Here is a 14,220-nt window from a genome sequence, read left to right on the forward strand (position 1 = left end):
TTTATATTTTTTTCACAGGAATAAAAAACAGACAGTTAAAACAGCATGTCCAATACTATTTTGCTGCCGTTCCTTACAATATTATATTTGGTAATAACATGGAGTTTTACTTTGAATGGAAGTGTTGTAAGCACTTAAATATATTAAGGTACAACCCCAATTCACAAGAAGTTGGGATGCTGTGTAAATTCTGTATAAGTACAGAATGCAATGATTTGCAACCCATATATTATTCATAATAGAAAATAGAAAACATCAAATCTTTAAACTGAGAAAATGTACTATTTTAAGAAAAAATAAAGGTATTTTTTAAATTGATGGCAAGCAACACATCTCAAAAAAGTTGGGACAGGGCAACAAAAAGCTAACAAGTACTAATAAGGAAGAGCTGGAAGAACATTTTGCTACTAATTAGGTTAATTGGCAACAGGTCAGTAACATGATTGGGTATTAAAAGAGCATCTTAGAAAGTCAGAGGGGGTGATTTACTAACCTAAACACACGCACGCACTAGGTGCGTGTGATTTTTACACAGCAAAACGTATTTATCAACCAAAAAGTCTCTAAAAGCATATTTCCACTAATGCCATATATGGAAAAATCATGCACATGATGCATATATAATGCTGCTTCACAGTTTAGACAAAAATGGTTAGCTCATGCATTTACATTCCTGCATTCATCAACGCAAGCAACACAATGTAGAGCTAATTTACACAATATCACCTTGCAAATTCATTCAGGGCTTTGCACAACACACCTGCTGGGTGTGTACACACTACAAAGGTGTTTAGATTCCACCCATAGATCATGCTGGGATGGAACACACTACAGAGGTGTATACATGTTCGTGGTGTGTTTATAAGGTTAGTAAATCAACCCCAGAGTGTCTCAGAAGTAAAGATGGGCAGAGGTTCACCAACCTGTGAAAAGCTTCGTCTAAAAATTGTTGAACAATTTCAGAATAATGTTCCTCAATGTAAAATTGCAAAGACTTTAAATATATCATCATCTATAGTACATAATATCATCAACAAATTCAGAGAATCAGGAGAAATCTCTGTGCAAGGGACAAGGCTGAAACGCAATATTGGATGCCCATGATCTTTGGGCCCTCAGATGGCACTGCATTAAAAACAGCCACGATTCTATGGTGGACATCACGGCATGGGCTCAGGAATACTCCCAAAAATCACTGTCTGTGGACTCAGCTCGCCGTGCCATCCAATAATGCAAGTTAAAGCTCTAACATGCAATGAAGCCGCCATATCTGAATATGATTCAGAAACGCTGCCGTCTTCTCTGAGCCAAAGCTCATTTAAAATGGTCTGTCGCAAAGTAGAAAACTGTTCTGTACTCAGATGAATCGAAATGTTACATTCTTTTTGTCAACCATGGGCTTTGCATCCCCCAGACTAAAGGGGAGAGGGACCTGTTATCAGCACTCAGTTCAAAAGCCTGCATCTCTGATGGTATCGGGGTGCATTAGTGTGTATGGAATGGGAAGCTTGCACATCTGGAAAGGCACAATCAATGCTGAAAGATAGTGTATATCCAGGTTTTAGAGCAGCTTATGCTCCAGTCTAGGCAACGTCTTTTTCAGGGAAGGCCTTGCAGATTTCAGCAGGACAATGCTAAACCGCATACTGCACCTATGACAACAGCATGGCTTCATAGTAGAAGAGTCAAGGTGCTTAATTGGCCTGCCTTCAGTCCACACCTTTCACCAATTGAAAATATTTGGTGCATCTTGAAACGAAAAATACAACAAAGAAGACCCAGGACTGTTGAGCAGTTAGAATCCTATATCAGGCAAGAATGGGACAACATTCCTCTCCCAAAATTCCAGCAATTGGTCTCGTCAGTTCCCAGACAATAACAGAGTGTTGTTAAAAGAAGAAGGAATGCTCCACCGTGGTAAACATGGCCCTGTCCCAACTTTTTACCGGCGTGTTGCTGCCATCAATTTCAAAATTACCTTATTTTTTCTTAAAATGGTTAATTTTCTCAGTTTAAACATTGGATATGTTTTCTATTTTCTATTGTGAATACAATACGGGTTTATGAGATTTGCAAATCATTGCATTCTGTTTTTATGTAGATTTTACACAGTGTCCCAACTTTTTAGGAATTCGGGTTGTATTTTATAACCATGTTTACCACTCTCAGCTTCATTTATCCAGTGCAAAATGGGAGAATTAATACAGCTATTCCTCACTTAATTCCTCACTTAATGACCTACCTGTTTTGCGACCACTCGCACTTACAACCAGCTCTCCAACCCTAGGTGCGGGAATGTGGCAGCGGCAGTGCGGCGTCTCATCTTGCATACAGTACTGTATACAGCACTGTACTCAGTTCTCCGCTGCTATTCTCAGCACTGCAAGCTGTCTCCACCCACACACCACTCTTCTGATCTGTCACAGGAGGCTGAGCGGTGCAGGAGGAGAGACGCTGGCTGCTCGCAGTGCACATCGGGAAGGAGAAAAAGCAGGGATGCACCGCTATTTCGGCTGAAAGATGGCACTTTTGGCTAAATGTTTCAAACAGTTTTTAAAAAAACACTACAGACTAATGATTTCAGGTCAGTGGTGGAGCCCCAGTGCCCAGTCCCAGCTGCAACCCTGGTATTTCTTGTGAAAATGCAAAGTATCGGCACTGGTATCTGTACATCCCAACTAATCACAGTCTTTCAGTGCAGCGTCACCTGCTGATAGAATACAGAACTTTAAGGAAACCATAAAATACATTTTCTACGAGAACTGTTGTGAATCAGATTTTAGTAATTGAGCTCACTAAACAACAATGACATGATAGCCCCTCTGATGGAAAAGGGAGCTGTGACAGTTCCCTACATGTTACTCCACGGAAGAGTACTGTTGATAGTAGATTGTCATCTAAACTGCAAAGTTACTTTAAACTAATTCTCTAAGATAAGATACAGCTAAAAGTAGAGTAGAGTTAGTCCTCATGTACATAGGCAAAAAAAATGCTTTTACTAGAGGCATTTTTTGTTTTTTGTTTGCAGCTCTATTTTAAGCAATGTGTCCATGCACATTGTGGTGTTTAGATCCTTATTTTAGAGCAGCATTCAGGGACATATAAATAAAAATGCTCCAAATCTGCATTCAGATCTTACTGGCATAATCTACATGCCAACTTGTATATGCATATAAATTCATTTTAGTGGCTAAAATAAATAAATAATCTAGCCAATAGAATTAGTTTATGCACATAAGGCACATAATTCCACACCAAAACGCAAATTTTTAAAATGGATTTTCTGCCAGCTTATGGCCCCTGCTGTGGGCAGAGACACTTGGATATCTTTTATTCTTCCAGATATCATTTCTGAGGCAGAAAATGTTTCTTTGAATGGCTGTAGCTATTCAGGTTAGAATCAGTCCAGCCTCTGCTGACATGGGTTAATGACTGGGGAAGGGGTTCTGAATGTGGAAGATACTGTATTTATGATGGGTGAGGCTGTTAGATACAAACAGAGGAGAGTTAGATGAAGAGTGCAGACGTAAGTATCTGACATAAGGTATCTAACGAGACCTGATACACCCATTAACCAAATCCCAATTGCCATTCAATTTTCTTTGTGGGTTACTAAGAAAAATAATTAAACTGGTCCCCTAGATAATGTTGGTGTGTTTATCATAGCTTACTCGATCAGGGAATCAATAAAGCCGTATTTGCTGGCACAAATACATATTATGCAGTGCTCTGCATCAAGCCATTCATACTCTTACATATGGATAGTATAATGGACAGGAACAAAAAACATTTTTTTGTAAAACTCACACTGTGTAAGCTGGGATTCTGAAGTCTCCGAAAGGCAAAAGCCCTTTGTGGCAAATTATTAAAATGGCCTTGGACTGCATTCTCAGGATTGTAGGTTCATTTATAAAGTGGCTGCTTTCTCTGTGTAAAGGTGAAAGGGTTCTTTATAAAACTAGTCACAGTACAAACACAGTTTAGAGCTCTGCAGTGATAATTTGAAGTTCTTGGCAAGTAATTAAGCATAATGCAGCATACTTTTATTTATGATGTACACAAGCCATAAAATGTGCTGTACAGACATTAATTTATGCATCTATCAGGTGATGATAAAACTAGTTTTTTTTTCAAATAGCAGGAATCCATTTAAAGGCCAGCTTTCTGTCAGTGTACAGTGGCCCAATGTCCTCACTCAACTAGCGCATTAGAACTTTTCACTGATTCTTTACAGATGCTTCTCCAGACAGTAAATCACACTGGTCGAGTTATACAGTGGCACCAAGAGAAAATGAAAACATGCTTTAAAAAAAAAATAATACTACAGCTAATCAAACTGATCTGAATCAACTCAGATTTAAACCAGATTGGAACAGTCTGAAGGAACCCAGATACATCTAGAAAAAAAAAATTTCACCACCAATTAGTGAATAAAACCATATGATCTTTATAGAATTTTATTTTCTTGCCACTTCGTTTTCTGTTTCATTTTACCTATCTTGACGCAGATTTTGACATTCTCTTGAGTTGGGTTTTCTGGAGCTTTGGTCCTTCAGAAAGAAACATGGGGTTCTTAATTTTGTTACCCCCATAGCCAGTGACTGTGTGTCCCTATACTGATATTATTGTGAATAGCCTGAACATCGTGCAGTATATTTATAAAGCAGTGACTGTGGCATTCACTGCTTTTATTAAATTTTCCTCTATGTGTAGTGAGAATGTAGAGAGTTTTTGTATATATACTATTATTTATTTGTTATGTTTTGAACTACAAATGACATCTTAAAAATATGTTTAATTTTTTTGTCAAATAAATGTGAAATATTAATACTTTATACTTACATTGCTTGCTAACAGTTGGAGCACTATGCTCCTTTTCACATATTTATCAATTTTTCTAAAATATTGTTGTCTGTAGAGCTCAGTAATCCAATCTGATATTTACCCACACCGCTGGATGAGTCAGAGGAGTGACTTGTCCTTCCTCTCTCCCCCTCTCTGTTCTGCTCATAAAGGATTCATACAGGTATATATGTAGATTAAATTAGTGAAAGAGAAAGAGACAGAGTCTCAATGCAAACAGCTTCTTCTGTACTTTTTCTCTATATAATTCATAATGTCCTTCACATATAGTAACTATACATAGCCACTTTATTAGGTACAACTGTTCAATTGCTTGGTAACACAAATTGCTAATCAGCCAATCACATGTCAGCAACTCAATGCATTTAGGCATCTAGACATGATGAAGACGACTTGCTGAAGTTCAAACCGAGCATCAGATGGTCCGAGTATTTCAAAAACTGCTGATCTGCTGGGATTTTCACACACAACCATCTCTCGGGTTTACAGAGAGTGGTCCGAAAAAGAGAAAATATCCAGTGAGCGGCACTTGTGTGGACGGAAATGGCTTGTTGATGTCAGATGTCAGAGAAGAATGGGAAGACTGGTTTGAGATAAAAGAGAGGCAACAGTAACTCAAATAACCACTCGTTACAACCAAGGTATACAGAATACCATCTCTGAATGCACAACATGTCAAACCTTGAATCAGATGGGCTACAGCAGCAGAAGACCCCACCAGGTGCCCCTCCTGTCAGCTAAGAACAGGAAACGGAGGCTACAATTCGCACAGACTCACCAAAATTGGACAGCAGAAGATTGGAAAAACATTGCCTTGTCTGATGAGTCTTGATTTTAACTGCAACATTCAGATGTTAGGGTCAGAATTTGGAGTAAACCATTTGAAAGCATGGATCCATCCTGTCTTGTATCAATGGTTCAGGCTGGTGGTGGTGATGTAATGGTGTGGGGGATATTTTCTTGGCACACTTTGGCCCGTGATGCTATCATGTCAATATGGACCAAAATCTCTGAGGAATGTTTCCAACACCTTGTTGAATCTATGCCACGAAGAATTCGATTGTAAGCCCTCACGGGCAGGGCCCTCCTTACCATCTTGTCTTGAATTGTATTGTGATTGTAATGTCTTCCTTATATTGTAAAGCGCTGTGCAAACTGTTGGCGCTATATAAATCCTGCCTAATAATAATAATAATCATTAAGGCAATTCTGAAGGCAAACGGGGGTCCAACCTGGTACTAGCAAGGTGTACCTAATAAAGTGGCCGGTGAGTGTATATTACCCAGGCATAGGACATGTGTTACTGGCAGGGTTATCAGGTGAACATAAAGAGAAAAATAGCCTGAAAAAGCAAAACTAATACAGCTAACACATCTAACTGCAGAAAGCACATATCCAAAGGTAAGCCAGGTATAAAATCAGAAACAGTTTAAGAGATCCAAAGCACACAAATGAAACCTAATAAGAACAGGATATAGGCAATGTGATCATAAACTCTGCAAGTACACAGATTAAGCTATACTGATTGAAGTTAGGTGTGCAGCTGCAGCTTGACCATACCACAATGCTGAATATTGTCCAGCAAATAGTACAAGCATGCATCTAGATCCAGGACATAGTATAAGAAAGGAACCGGGTTAGTAATATACAGCCAATTCTTTACCACCTGTAGAACTTGGGTGCAGGATTTAGGGCCTATTCACAAAATAATCCTTGTATACTGCACTTTTGTTGTTTCAGCCTGCATTTTCTCTTCAAGTCAAATTAATGGTATCCTCCATAATGCATGTAATTAATGCAACATCTGGTGTGAATGTGCTCTTATTGATTTACTTTAGTCACAGTAATTTTTGCCTGCTGAGTATGACATGTTGACATGATGTACATAGTCCTTAATCTTCCTTGTCTTTGCCCTCATCCATCATCTGCATTTAAAATCTGATATTGTCATTATTTTAGAACAGGAAAATTCAGACTAGTTTGTAATTCTAAATAAGAACGCACACCCTCAGCATGAAACTGTGCCGTGTATGTTTTCAATAATATCATTACATAGAAAAGAAATGTAGAAAAACCAGAATAAAGTGTAGTAGGCATAGAAGCTCAAGCTGCACAGATATTCACAGATCAATACTATAATAAAGATGATGTAATGAGTTATACAGAAGAGGGCGTTAATAGCATGACTCTGCAGAGCCAGAAGACTGAACCCTTGAGGGCAAGGCCACTTACATTTCATCTTGAAGACCGAGTATAACTTTGGCAGATTTTAATAAGCCTTTATTACCTTTTTATGCTGAACTCATATGCTGGTTTATTGAGGCTTCAGCAATGACGAAGCTGAAGGAGAACGTTGCAACAGTAAACTATAGTTTTAACTGTAAGAATATGTGATACATTAGGCATATATATAATTCTTACCTACAGGTAAGTTCGCTGTCTCTGTGGAAAATTTATACCCTCTTATCAGTGTAGCTTTATGATGGGAGATAATCTGAATCAGATAATTTATAGACTCATAAAAGTGTGCAATTCTCTAGCATTGCAAAGAAAGTACATCTATGCAGGCCTAGACTGGCAATCAGGCAACGTTGGAACTGTATGTATTAAAAGAATTGATGAGTTGGTTGATATTCCAACTGACTGCTCAGCCTTGCCATTATATCCAGCCCTTGCATGTGCTTTACTAGGTTTCCAGTGCTGCTGGGTTCATCATAATGCAAATCTAATATCAAAGGCTTTATGGCCAATTGCATGGTCCTTGGACCATCTACATGGCTTCAGTGTAATACCCAACAGGTAGGTATAACCTACCCTACTGTTAATAGTGGGGAAGCAGAGTGGGAGACCTGCAGGGGTCTACACTGCTATTAATGGTCAAGTGGTTGACACTGTAAAGGTTTATAAACATTTCATGGCACCAGTGTAATATCAGTTGTCTTACATAGGTATCCAAACAAATATAACCAGCTGTCTCTGGAAGGTGTTGCATCTCTATCCAGCATGGCGTAACACTGTTTATGTAAGAGTTGGGACAGAAGTAGAGGAGATGCACATATCTGAAGTATGAATGAAACATTTAATGGAACATTTCATCTTCATTTGAAGAAAACATAATAACACTTTCTCACAACAAGAAATAGGCTGCCATAAACACATACATCAGTCTATAAACTGGATGCTTTAACTGTCTCAATTCTTCATCAGGAAGTCTCTCATTCCCCTTGGCAGACACTACAAAACTCCCCCAGGACAAGAAACGCAGATAAAGACCTTACATAGCGGGCCAGGTTGGAAATTTCTCAAAAATAGAAGAGCTCTGCTCTTCAGACAGCTACCAGCTCCCGATTACCGACCCACTGACTGTTTTCTGAATGGAGAATAGGTATCAGATAAAAAAAAGAGCGGAGGCTGCTAACAATAGCCCAAAGTGACAAACCATGACTCCCATTTTCACTGTATTATCATCTCCCAGTTCATATATGCCAGCATACATATTTTTGTTACCCAATGCATTGGTGCAATTACAGCAAACTACTCCAATCAAAAATCTATTATTATTTAGTTACTATATAATAATACTACTATGCTACTATGGGTATAATCCCATCATATCACTCATGTATGTGGGAAGTAATGGGAGATGTAAGGATTCACATTATTCACTTCATTTCACTTTATATCACATGATTCCAAGGAGCACCTAGATGTCTAATGTTCCCACAAACCTAGATGTCTAATGTTTACACAACAAACAATTGAATGTTTAAATAGCACTCAGTTACACTTTTACAACTATCAGTACTTTATTGCACCTTAATACCAACTATTAATATTATCTAGATGGTATTTTACCTTTATGATAGGACCCTGTTGTTGTTTAGTATTATTTATTATTATACACTGCCTGCAAGTGGCAACATTGTACTTGTATATAAAACATAGACCAAACAGCGGGGGGTCTGGTGGTGAGCCGATTGTGCCTCCGGGTGGGGGCGTCTCTACTCGCACAGATGACTGGTGGGCCGGCCCCCTCCCTTTTTTGTTTACATCTGAATTGGGAGGGGGGATGGTCTGTGTGTGAGCCCTCGCTCCCTCGGGGTTGCTGCTCGGAGTGGGATGATGGTTCCTCCGGCTCGGCGGATCTCTCTGCCCTTCTGTTTTAGCGGTGGACTCCAACTGGGGTTACGGCGAATGGAAGTGGGGTGGGCGGTGCACAAGTGGCTGCCACCGCCCCATAGGCTTGACGAGCCGTAATGGGAGGGGTCCTGCCAGAATGACGGGACACCTCCTGTTAGATGTGCCGCACTCACGGACACTAAACAGACCATAGGTCCACCCCGGCCGCTGACGTCACACGCCGGATATATATGGGCAGTGGGACGTGATGCGGCAGTTATATGGAGGAGTGAGTGGGTGTCTGGGGTGATCGGTGGAGAGAGGGGGTCCTTTGGTCCTATGAATCAATATAACGCTATGTAAGTTTTGATATGGTGACTATCTTTATAGCACTGGATGGTAATTTATGTATTGATCTCAGAAATCGTAGTATATTTAGCCAGACAATTGGGAGAAAATCATCCCCTTTCCTCCTTTTTTCCCCCTCCCTTCAAATAGATGGGGGAATATGTGTGAGGGGATACTACCATTTGTTTTAGACAAGGTTATTTATATATTTATACATTTATACTTACAGTATATTAATGGAGAATGTGAATCATGTGTGATTAGTCCCAGTGTTGTATGTACACAACATATTATCTCATTATAATTTGCAGTATGGACGGACGGAAACTAGCCTCCCGTCCCTATCGCCCCTATGCGTCCCTCATTCCCCATGTCCTCTGTGCGATGGATGCTGGCCTACTAAGGTTGCGGACCGGTTCACCATTAAGACCCTTAATAAAGGTTATGTTTTTTCATTATTTATTGTATGTTCAATATGTGAATTAAATTATTCTGTTAACTTTAGGATAATCATACATAGTTACATTTTTGATACTTAAATATTACAGGCAGCCTCTTATCTTCCTGAGGGAGCTTTTTAGCGAAACGCGTAGAAGAATGGAAACGTACAGATTCTTGATTGGAACACTTAACAATATGAAATTATATATCATCAATATAAGTGACTGATCTGGAAAATTATACATTGACTGATCTAATTTATTATGTATTTATTATGAAATCAAGAATGCTAATTATTGCTATTTTGCACAATATGAATTTGTACGGATCCCTAGAGGGGACATGTTGCTTATATATTGAATGGTCCTGTTTTTAAATGTGTATGTCCTGTATGTGCTAATTTCTGCTAATCATGGAACTATGTTATTAAATATGAATTTTAGTATACAAAATGAGTTATGTGACATTATGTCTAACCGCATTGTTCATGAGTCACCTATAAAGCCCCTTCTTTCTCTTTCTCTTTTTTTGTATTTATTATTTAGTTACTAACATAGTTCATTAGGTATGTTTCACAGATGGTCCCCTGTCAGAGTATGTCAGAAAATATGATTGGGCAAGAATATATAGCTCATTCCATTTTTACCCTGTGCCTATAGGCCTTGGACTGGACAGTGAGCAAAAGAGGTCCTCATTGTGTTTGCCACAAAAACATTCATATTTCAATGTTGTTTGCTTTAAAAAACAAATGAAGCAAGGGAAGCCCTGTTCATTTTAATGAATGACAGAATTTTGGGCTGCTCTAACAGGCAAAGCTTTGCCATTCTGGATAGTGTTGATTGAAGATTGAAGATTACTGCTCCCACCCCACAGAATTCTATTGGTCCATCACTATGATGGGCTGCCTCAGCGTTGCAATGAAAAAGTACAGGAGGTAAGAAGGGGAGGACAAGCTTTGCCTGTCAGAAAGGTTAGGAACTAGTACGTGTACTTTTAGGTGCTTGCACTTTATGCCTGCAGCAGTTTTATGACAGATTCTCTTTAAACAATAATTAAGTATTATGTCACGTTCTTTTCAGCACAGCAGTATTATGCTTTCAATTTCATTACAGCAGAGCTTGTAAGAAATAGGCCTACAGACAGGGCCGGACTTACTCTCCCTGCCGCCCCAAGGCCAGGTTCCGCAATACCCCCCCAGGAGGACGGACCAGCCGGCTGCAGACTTTTTACATGTCATCTCGGCGACATCGCTGAGATGACATGTAAACGAACGATCGATTTCCCTCACTCTACATTTAGTCCTGCTTGCACAAAGCAGGACTAGATGTAGAGAAGGCAACTTACCGCCCGGCGCCCGATACTTCCCCACAAGGACACCGCTGCTGCCCTCTGCGCCCTGCCTCCCCGAGGCCGGGCCTCGGTGGCCTTGTGGGAAATCCGGGCCTGCCTACAGAACACTGGCACAGGGAAGGTTTACCTCCTATAGAGCTTGGATTGGCCAGATTTTTAACTGTGTTGCCTCCCCTAGGGACTTGTCTTTCTAATCATGGGAACTGCTCTTAGGTTGATCCCTGCTTTTGCCCTACCTGGCTTGGGTGGCCCTACCTAATATGGATACATGCCTCCACACCATGATAAGATGGCACAACCCTAAGTATATGAAAACCCTCAATACTGTAGGAGGTTGAAGAGGACATGTTTTTAAAAAATCTTTGGTTTAACCTAAGCAGGATTTAGTTGGTTGGTGGGTAGTGAATGCAATGGTGCAACTTTTACACGTGTTAAAACTGCAGTTGGGACTCAGACTACAAAACGTTTGCAAGTGCTGGTATACAGTCGTATGGTACAGTGTGTTTCCAGCTTGTACTCCTTGTGGTCAGCCTGTCTCTCTATGCTTCTCCTCACAGGTAGTGCATTCACGAAACGGCTAAAAATCTTGCTGTAGGATTTTCTTTTGCTGCCCATGGCAACCAATCAGAATCCTAGTTTCATTTGTAAACCTGAGAAATTGGATTGGGGAAAGATTAGAACCTCTGTCAGATTAGTATTCTTGTCCATGTCCCCACGTGGATGTGTTCTCCATTGTCACCTGAACAGAACGTGTGGGGAAATACAAATTGTTTCAGATGTCATCAGAACAGGAAGTGTGCAGCAAACAGGTATATACAGTATGTCTTTTGCTGACAACTCTCAAAGGTGTGATTTTTTTTCCCAATTTGCAGAGAATTCAACTCAATCCTCCAGAAGTAAAGGGAAATTTTCACAATGGCGGCAGAGACAGAAATAAGAACCTGACTGGGCTTCTAACCATTCCCCACTCTATTTAAAACCATAAACAATAAAACACAATGCAAGTTTTTCTGGAGTCCCAAGTTGAGCAATCCAAACCCCTGCCACCCCATGCACACACACATATACATCCACCCATAACAAAATGTCAGCTTCGTTGAGCTTGGCAGAACAAGTAAGGAAGTGTAGAGTAGTAATTTACTGATGGCTATTTGCCCTCCATTTTTCCACCAGTTTATAATATCTACAAGTGTATGAGAAGAAGGCTTAATTATATAGTAAATTATTACTGAAGTGTCCTTAAATGCCCTTTCCCAAGTTTAGTCCACCATCTCAGCTTAAAAATAAAGAAGTGCAGTAAGGGAAACATAAAACATAAGGTATGATTAAACTGCTTTATTAAAAAAAAAATTCTTTGAGGATAAGGAAAGCTTTTAATAGGCTGACTTGGTTTATGGCTCATTATGAATGTTTATATGGTAATATCTGCAGGTTTAGTATAACGTTATGTTGAAGCCAGGAAAAGCTCATTAGCTGAAGGTGTATGCAGCACTTTATCTAACATTTGCAGTGGAGTCTTCTCCACAGCTGTGAGGCCAATCCAATTAAACATGTAGTTATTTATCATGGCTGGTGAACCGGGTGCTATTGCAAACAGATGTTTCCCAATTTATTACACAATGCTGCGTAAATAGGCAATTTACTTTTAATGTGATAGTTGTATATCATCATTGTACCTGGAATTTACACGCTGTATGCACCTTGAGATTGCCAGTGTAAAAACAAATTTACTTTTTGTTTAAAGCTGAACTCCAGACAGATATAAAATGTATCAATAATTGCAGTTACTGTGCATGTTCATTACGAATGAAATGCATTTTTAATGTAACTAGCATGAATATCTGAATTTGACCTTGTATTAGCCTCCATTAATGCCCTATAGAGTAGAAACCAAACTAGAAGAAGAAGAGTCAGCATTAGGAGCCATTGAGACAAGCTTCCTGCTGACAAACAACTTGCCCTGCAGAAAGAAAAAGCTGAGGGATGAGCTTGTCAGTCTGCTTTTACTCATTCACAGTTCAGTCACAGAAAGGTATCACGATGACTAATCTTTACAGCAGTACTGCAGTAGATAAATGTAGGTAAATGTCAGGACTGGCTGGAAAGAAATACAAATCTTATGATAACTCCAATATGTGTTTAAGCTATGGGGTCTATTCACTAAGCTGCCGTAGGCAGCCGAGTGAACGACCGACCTGAAGCGAAGTCAGCCGAACGCTGTTTGGCTATTCACTTCAGACTGGTACGGCTGATTTCGGGTGGCTTCGCGTGGCTTCGGGTCGGCCGCACATGCTCAGCATGTTCGGCCGACCCGAAGTGCAGAAGGAGTTCGACTCAGCCTATCCAACATCTGGATCGGCTAAGCCGAACCTCCGGCAGGCTACTCGCTGCTGTTCGGTCTATTCTTATAGATGCCGAACAGCAGTGAGTGAATAGCCGAATGCCGCTGAGCGGCATTCGGCTCGGCTGTTCTGCTCGGCCCCTCTGTGGGACAGAGCAGAACAGAAAAATAGTTTAAAAAGTACAAAAAAATAAATAGAAAACGATTGTGCGCAGCTAGCAGTGACAGCTAGCTCTGCCCGACTTTTTTCTATTGGCCGGCGGTTCTGCACCCGTCAAAAAAAAGAAGAAAAAAAAAAGAAAAAAAAAACATTTTCGCCATAGGAATGCATTGCTAGATTCCTATTGGCTATTGCAAATTGAAATAGCCAATAGGAATCTAGCAATGCATTCCTATGGTGACATTTTTTTTATTCTGACATGGAGTCTTTGGCTGTTGTCAGAATAAAAAAAATGTCACCATAGGAATGCATTGCTAGATTCCTATTGGCTATTGCAAATTGAAATAGCCAATAGGAATCTAGCAATGCATTCCTATGGTGACATTTTTTTTATTCTGACAACAGCCAAAGACTCCATGTCAGAATAAAAAAAAAAGAAAAAGCAGTGTTTCTCTTTTGGGCAGCCGGGAGCGGGAGACTCCCAGAGCACCCGGTAGAGTTGCGCTGTCTGGAGATCAGTGTCCCTGGTTAGCTGGTAACCAGGGACGCTGATCTCTCTGCAAGTGACCGGAGCCAGCCGTAAGATCACGGCTGGCTC

Source organism: Nanorana parkeri, unplaced genomic scaffold, assembly GCF_000935625.1.
Source record: "Nanorana parkeri isolate BGI_ZX_2015 unplaced genomic scaffold, ASM93562v1 scaffold34, whole genome shotgun sequence".
In the NCBI taxonomy this organism is placed as follows: domain Eukaryota; kingdom Metazoa; phylum Chordata; class Amphibia; order Anura; family Dicroglossidae; genus Nanorana; species Nanorana parkeri.